Source organism: Oncorhynchus mykiss, chromosome 29, assembly GCF_057628025.1.
Source record: "Oncorhynchus mykiss isolate SJ-2025 chromosome 29, ASM5762802v1, whole genome shotgun sequence".
Classification (NCBI taxonomy): Eukaryota; Metazoa; Chordata; class Actinopteri; order Salmoniformes; family Salmonidae; genus Oncorhynchus; species Oncorhynchus mykiss.
Genome location: NC_143050.1, coordinates 5,695,001 through 5,702,500, shown reverse-complemented (window position 1 = coordinate 5,702,500; position 7,500 = coordinate 5,695,001). Strand labels below are relative to the sequence as shown.

The 7,500-nt window shown below is 42.8% G+C and overlaps 1 protein-coding gene across 1 annotated transcript in view; it reads right to left on the bottom strand.

Annotated features, from left to right (window-relative positions):
- The window catches only part of dchs1b (dachsous cadherin-related 1b), a 245,174-nt gene that overhangs the window by 186,141 nt on the left and 51,533 nt on the right, over positions 1–7,500 (bottom strand). The window lies entirely within an intron of this gene.

Genomic DNA, 7,500 nt, shown 5'->3' with positions numbered 1-7,500 from the left:
AAATTAAGGGTTATGGTAAGGGTTAAGGGTTAAGGTTAGGGTTAAGGTCAGGGTTAAGGTTAGGGTTAAGGTCAGGGTTAAGGTTAGGGTTAAGGTCAGGGTTAAAGTAAAGGTTAGAGTAAAGGTTTGTTAAAACCGACAAAAAAACATTGAACAAGCGACACACGGAGCTCACGGCTCCCACCATCCTCCATCTCTGTCCCACAACGGCAAACCACAAACTGGATGGTAATAGAGCTCACCGCTGTCCTTAGTGGACGGTTTTTAAGTCATCTCACGACATCCTGGGCACGTGTACAAACGTTGAATGTTTCCTTGGATCTTGTGCGACCTGGCTCAGTGCTTGAGCACGGAAGGTAACCCTGAACAAGTGCTACTCCACCGGGCGCTGATGAGGTCGAGGCAGCCCCCATTTCATTTTTTAATGCGTTCATTTGTGCAACTGACCAGCCAGGCAACCCCCCTTTCCCCTTCCCTTTAAAGCTCCAGTCAGCAGTTGAAACTATAACAAAACGGCCTCCCCACCCCTGGTTCGGGTAAAGAGCTGGAGAAATGTAAATCACTCTCAAATTCATAGACAGAGCTACGGATTCAAGGACTGACCGTCCATGAGATCAACATTATAGTTTTAACCATCTTTTGAGGCTATATATTGTTTGTTTTATATGTATTTTGTTTATAAACGATGGTGTAAAACAAGCTTATATTTTGGGGTTCTGATGTTAAATGACAGTTGAACTAAACTCATGAGTCATATTCTTCAAGAATCAATGGGTAGATATCATTAATTTAGAAATAGATGTAGCAACTGCATATTGCCTCTTTAAAGACTGATCTGAAGTCAGTTATAGTGACAGTGATGGGGTTCCATACGGCTCTGTGCTTTAAAGACAAACTGATCTGAAGTCAGTTATAGTTAGTGATGGGGTTCCATACGGCTCTGTGCTTTAGAGACAAGCTGATCTGAAGTCAGTTATAGTTAATGATGGGGTTCTATACTGCTCTATGCTTTAGAGACAAGCTGATCTGAAGTCAGTTATAGTTAATGATGGGGTTCTATACTGCTCTATGCTTTAGAGACAAGCTGATCTAAAGTCAGTTATAGTTAGTGATGGGGTTCCATACTGCTCTATGCTTTAGAGACAAGCTGATCTGAAGTCAGTTATAGTTAGTGATGGGGTTCCATACTGCTCTATGCTTTAGAGACAAGCTGATCTGAAGTCAGTTATAGTTAGTGATGGGGTTCCATACTGCTCTATGCTTTAAAGACAAGCTGATCTGAAGTCAGTTATAGTTAGTGATGGGGTTCCATACGGCTCTATGCTTTAGAGACAAGCTGATCTGAAGTCAGTTATAGTTAATGATGGGGTTCTATACTGCTCTATGCTTTAGAGACAAGCTGATCTGAAGTCAGTTATAGTGACTAAACACTAGGCTACCTGCCGCCCAAGCCGACTCCTACTACAGTACAAGAAAGGCTTCAGTGTGTGAGTCTGAGCTGGTGGTGTGTGTGTGTGTGTGTGTGTATGTGTGTGTGTGTGTGTGTGTGTGTGTGTGTGTGTGTATGTGTGTGTGTGTGTGTGTATGTGTGTGTGTGTGTGTGTGTGTGTGTGTGTGTGTGTGTGTGTGTGCGTGCGTGCGTGCGTGCGTGCGTGCGTAAACGCGTTCTCTGGAGTGATGATCACGCTTCACCATCTGGCAGTCTGACGGACGAATCTAGGTTTGGTGGATGCCAGGAGAACGCTACCTGCCCCAATGGATGGTGCCAACTGTAAAGTTTGGTGGAGGAGGAATAATGGTCTGGGGATGTTTTTCATGGTTTGGGCCCCTTAGTTCCAGTGAAGGGAAATCTTAACACTACAGCATACAATGACATTCTAGACGATTCTGTGCTTCCAACTTTGTGGCAACAGTTTGGGGGAAGGCCCTTTCCTGTTTCAGCATTAGAATGCCCCCGTGCACAAAGCGAGGTCCATACAGAAATAGTTTGTTGAGATCGGTGTGGAAGAACCTGACTGGCCTGCACAGAGCCCTGACCTCAACCCCATTGAACACCTCTGGGATGAATTGGAACGCCAACTGCGAGCCAGGCCTAATCACCCAACATCAGTGCCCGACCTCACTAATACTCTTGTGGCTGAATGGAAGCAAGTCCCCGCAGCAAAGTTCCAACATCTAGTGGAAAGCCTTCCCAGAAGAGTGGAGGCTGGTATAGCAGCAACGGAGGGACCAACTCCATATTTATGCCCACGATATTAGAATGAGATGTTCAACAAGCAGGTAAAATCAAATGCGCCGAATACAACAGGATTAGACCTCACAGTGGAATTCTGAATACAACAGGTGTAGTAGACCTTACAGTGAAATGCTGAATACAACAGGTGTAGGTAGACCCTACAGTGAAATGCTGAATACAACAGGTGTAGTAGACCTTACAGTGAAATACTGAATACAACAGGTGTAGTAGACCTCACAGTGAAATGCTGAATACAACAGGTGTAGGTAGACCCTACAGTGAAATGCTGAATACAACAGCTGTAGTAGACCTTACAGTGAAATGCTGAATACAACAGGTGTAGGTAGACCCTACAGTGAAATGCTGAATGTGCCAGTACAGAGTCGGTGTGCGGGGAGACAGGTCAGTCGAGGTCATTGAGGTCAAACGTACATAGAGTTAGAGTGACTGTAGTGACATCATCTCGCCACTCAGACTGTAGTGACATCATCTCGCCACTCAGACTGGAGTGACATCATCTCGCCACTCAGACTGGAGTGACCTCATCTCGCCACTCAGACTGGAGTGACCTCATCTCGCCACTCAGACTGGAGTGACATCCTCTCGCCACTCAGACTGGAGTGACATCATCTCGCCACTCAGACTGGAGCGACATCATCTCGCCACACAGACTGGAGTGAATTCATCTCGCCACTCAGACTGGAGTGACATCATCTAACACTCAGACTGGAGTGACATCATCACTCATCACTTAAGCACAAATTAATCTGTAAAGGGGGAAAATGAATGAAGATGTTCTAGACTTGCGTGTTATTTAGCTATTCACGTGTTCCGCCCTTCACTGAGACCCGTCACATAAGACAGGAGGGTCCAGTCCACCGCCACAAAGCACCCTGGGAACTGCTGAGAGGAAGTGGCAGGGAGGTAGACAGGGAAGCCTGGAAATAAATAAGTCCTTTGTGTTGGGGCTAAGTAAACATTACTCAGTACTACTCGGGTCAATAGTGGAGTCTGAAAAGCTGCTTCCGATCAATGGGCCAATACCGGTTGGAAAGACTGTCTGGTACCGGAGCACCGAGTCTAGGACCAAAAGCTTTCTCAACAGTTTTTACCCCCAAAGCCAGAAGACTCCTGAACACTCCTGCCTACCCCCAAAACCCCTCTTTTACACTGCTTCTACTCTCTGTTCATCTTATATGCATAGTCACTTTATCTATACATTCATGTACATACTACCTCAATTAGCCTGACTAACCAGTGTCTGTATGTAGCCTTGCTACTTGTATAACCTCTCTACTGTCTATAGCATCTCTACTGTATATAGCCTCTCTACTGTATATAGCCTCTCTACTGTATGTATCCTCTCTACTGTATATAGCCTCTCTACTGTATATAGCCTCTCTACTGTATATAGCATCGCTACTGTATATAGCATCTCTACTGTATATAGCCTCTCTACTGTATATAGCCTCTCTACTGTATATAGCCTCTCTACTCTATATAGCCTCTCTACTGTATATATCATCTACTGTATATAACCTCTCTACTGTATATAGCCTCACTACTGTATATAGCCTCTCTACTGTCTATAGCCTCTCTACTGTATATAGCCTCTCTACAGTATATAGCATCTCTACTGTATATAGCATCTCTACTGCATATAGCCTCTCTACTGCATATAGCCTCTCTACTGTTATAGCCTCTCTACTGTATATAGCCTCTCTACTGTTATAGCCTCTCTACTGTATATAGCCTCTCTACTGTATATAGCCTCTCTACTGTATATAGCGTCTCTACTGTATGTATCCTCGCTACTGTATATAGCCTCTCTACTGTATATAGCCTCTCTACAGTATATAGCATCTCTACTGTATATAGCATCTCTACTGCATATAGCCTCTCTACTGTTATAGCCTCTCTACTGTATATAGCCTCTCTACTGTTATAGCCTCTCTACTGTATATAGCCTCTCTACTGTATATAGCCTCTCTACTGTTATAGCCTCTCTACTGTATATAGCCTCTCTACTGTTATAGCCTCTCTACTGTATATAGCCTCTCTACTGTATATAGCCTCTCTACTGTATATAGCCTCTCTACTGTATATAGCCTCTCTACTGTATATAGCCTCTCTACTGTTATAGCCTCTCTACTGTATATAGCCTCTCTACTGTTATAGCCTCTCTACTGTATATAGCCTCTCTACTGTATATAGCCTCTCTACTGTTATAGCCTCTCTACTGTATATAGCCTCTCTACTGTATATAGCCTCTCTACTGTATATAGCCTCTCTACTGTTATAGCCTCTCTACTGTATATAGCCTCTCTACTGTTATAGCCTCTCTACTGTATATAGCCTCTCTACTGTATATAGCCTCTCTACTGTATATAGCCTCTCTACTGTATATAGCCTCTCTACAGTATATAGCATCTCTACTGTATATAGCATCTCTACTGCATATAGCCTCTCTACTGTTATAGCCTCTCTACTGTATATAGCCTCTCTACTGTTATAGCCTCTCTACTGTATATAGCCTCTCTACTGTATATAGCCTCTCTACTGTTATAGCCTCTCTACTGTATATAGCCTCTCTACTGTTATAGCCTCTCTACTGTATATAGCCTCTCTACTGTATATAGCCTCTCTACTGTATATAGCCTCTCTACTGTATATAGCCTCTCTACTGTATATAGCCTCTCTACTGTTATAGCCTCTCTACTGTATATAGCCTCTCTACTGTTATAGCCTCTCTACTGTATATAGCCTCTCTACTGTATATAGCCTCTCTACTGTTATAGCCTCTCTACTGTATATAACCTCTCTACTGTATATAACCTCTCTACTGTACATAGCCTCTCTACTGTATATAGCCTCTCTACTGTATATAACCTCTCTACTGTATATAACCTCTCTACTGTACATAGCCTCTCTACTGTATAGAGCCTCTCTACTGTTATAGCCTCTCTACTGTATATAGCCTCTACTGTATATAGCCTCTCTACTGTATCTAGCCTCTCTACTGTATATATCATCTCTACTGTATATAGCCTCTCTACTGTATATATCATCTCTACTGTATATAGCCGCTCTACTGTATATAGCCTCTCTACTGTTATAGCCTCTCTACTGTTATAGCCTCTCTACTGTATATAACCTCTCTACTGTATATAGCCTCTCTACTGTATATAGCCTCTCTACTGTATATAGCCTCTCTACTGTATATAACCTCTCTACTGTATATAACCTCTCTACTGTACATAGCCTCTCTACTGTATAGAGCCTCTCTACTGTTATAGCCTCTCTACTGTATATAGTCTCTCTACTGTATATATCCTCTCTACTGTATATAGTCTCTCTACTGTATATAACCTCTCTACTGTTATAGCCTCTCTACTGTATATAGCCTCTACTGTATATAGCCTCTCTACTGTATATAACCTCTCTACTGTACATAGCCTCTCTACTGTATATAGCCTCTCTACTGTATATAGCCTCTCTACTGTATATAGCATCTCTACTGTATATAGCCTCTCTACTGTATATAGCCTCTCTACTGTATATAGCCTCTCTACTGTATAAAGCCTGTCTTTTTACTGTTGTTTTATTTCTTTACTTACCTATTGTTCACCTAATACCTTTTTTTAAATTAAAAATGGCACTGTTGGTTAGAGCCTGTAAGAAAGCATTTCACTGTAAGGTCTACTACACCTGTTGTATTCAGCATTTCACTGTAAGGTCTACTACACCTGTTGTATTCAGCATTTCACTGTCAGGTCTACTACACCTGTTGTATTCAGCATTTCACTGTGAGGTCTACTACACCTGTTGTATTCAGCATTTCACTGTCAGGTCTACTACACCTGTTGTATTCAGCATTTCACTGTAAGGTCTATCTACACCTGTTGTATTCAGCATTTCACTGTAAGGTCTACTACACCTGTGTTATTCAGCATTTCACTGTAAGGTCTATCTACACCTGTTGTATTCAGCATTTCACTGTAAGGTCTACCTACACCTGTTGTATTCAGCATTTCACTGTAAGGTCTATCTACACCTGTTGTATTCAGCATTTCACTGTAAGGTCTACTACACCTGTTGTATTCAGCATTTCACTGTAAGGTCTACTACACCTGTTGTATTCAGCATTTCACTGTGAGGTCTACTACACCTGTTGTATTCAGCATTTCACTGTAAGGTCTACTACACCTGTTGTATTCAGCATTTCACTGTGAGGTCTACTACACCTGTTGTATTTGGCGCACGTGACAAATAAACTTTGATTTGATTTGATAAACAGGTAGGATAGACTTGCAGGACAGACTTGTAAGATAAACTGGTATGATAAACTGGTATGATAGACTGGTAGGATAGACCGGTAGGATAGACCGGTAGGATAGACTTGTAGGACAGACTTGTAAGATAAACTGGTATGATAGACCGGTAGGATAGACCGGTAGGATAGACCGGTAGGATAGACCGGTAGGATAGACCGGTAGGATAGACCGGTAGGATAGACCGGTAGGATAGACTTGTAGGACAGACTTGTAAGATAAACTGGTATGATAGACTGGTCGGATAGACCGGTAGGTTTCCATGCCAATAAAGCCCCTTGAATTGAGAGAGAGAGAGAGAGAGAGAGAGACAGAGAGAGAGAGAGAGAGAAACAGAGAAAGAAACAGAGAGAGAAACAGAGAGAGAGACAGAGAGACAGAGACAGAGAGACAGAGACAGAGAGAGAGACAGTTGGAGACAGTTGGAGACACCCCGTACTAACCAACACACAAGGGGTTTCCTTGTCCTGGGGAAATACAACATTTTCAGTTTAACATCATTGTGGATATATATTAATATCATTCTGATAATGCCAACATCTCTCCTTTCCTCTTCAGATGTCAGAGTTGACGTGACAAACACTCAGAAACCTCAGACAAAACAACCAGACAACTAAGGGTGGAAGAGGTCATAGCGTGACCTCACGCCTCTATTACGCTAACTCAGCTGTGTCACGTTGGAGACGTCGGTTGCTGTGGCCCAGAGTAAGGAGAAGTTTCATTGTGACTTCAGAGTGTGTTTGAGATAAAGGACAGTACAACACATCTGCTCATCTTTGCTGTCATTGGCTAACAGACAGCTGGGTGCGTTGAATTGTAGGGGAGTCAGCAGATTTTGTTTTTCAACGACAGACTGATATGCTTTTACACACAACTAGCTGTCGACATCTGGGGGATCCTAATAAATCAAACCCTCTCCGTCCCTCCGTCCCT